Raw genomic sequence first — 363 nt, forward strand, 5'->3', positions numbered from 1 at the left:
CTACGGTCCTACCTCTCTTGAGCTCCTTCTTTCCCCTTATCCCCTTAGGTTCCTTGTATACCCTTCGCTCCCCCCGCCTTAAACTAACCCAATTTTTATCCATATCTCTGTTATTAAGGCCTGTTTCCTACTGTTCTTCTCTTTCAGGTTCTTTCTTTTCCTTTACCCCTCCCTGTTTCCTTTCCATTATCCTCGTTTCTGTGGTTATGTCTGGATACATACTCAATCAGGGTTTGGTTCTAGGATCCACATATGAGGGAAAACATGTATCGATTTTTTTTCTCAGTCTGTGTTACTTCACTTAGTATAACAGTTTCTAGTTCCATCCATTTACCTGCAAATTTCATGATTTCATCTTTCTTC

General features: G+C 40.5%; 1 protein-coding gene across 1 annotated transcript in view; it reads left to right on the plus strand.

Moving 5' to 3' along the window:
* Positions 1-363, plus strand: part of Ostf1 (osteoclast stimulating factor 1) — a 70,140-nt gene that overhangs the window by 51,902 nt on the left and 17,875 nt on the right. The window lies entirely within an intron of this gene.

Source organism: Nannospalax galili, unplaced genomic scaffold, assembly GCF_000622305.1.
Source record: "Nannospalax galili isolate Female #2095 unplaced genomic scaffold, S.galili_v1.0 scaffold858, whole genome shotgun sequence".
In the NCBI taxonomy this organism is placed as follows: domain Eukaryota; kingdom Metazoa; phylum Chordata; class Mammalia; order Rodentia; family Spalacidae; genus Nannospalax; species Nannospalax galili.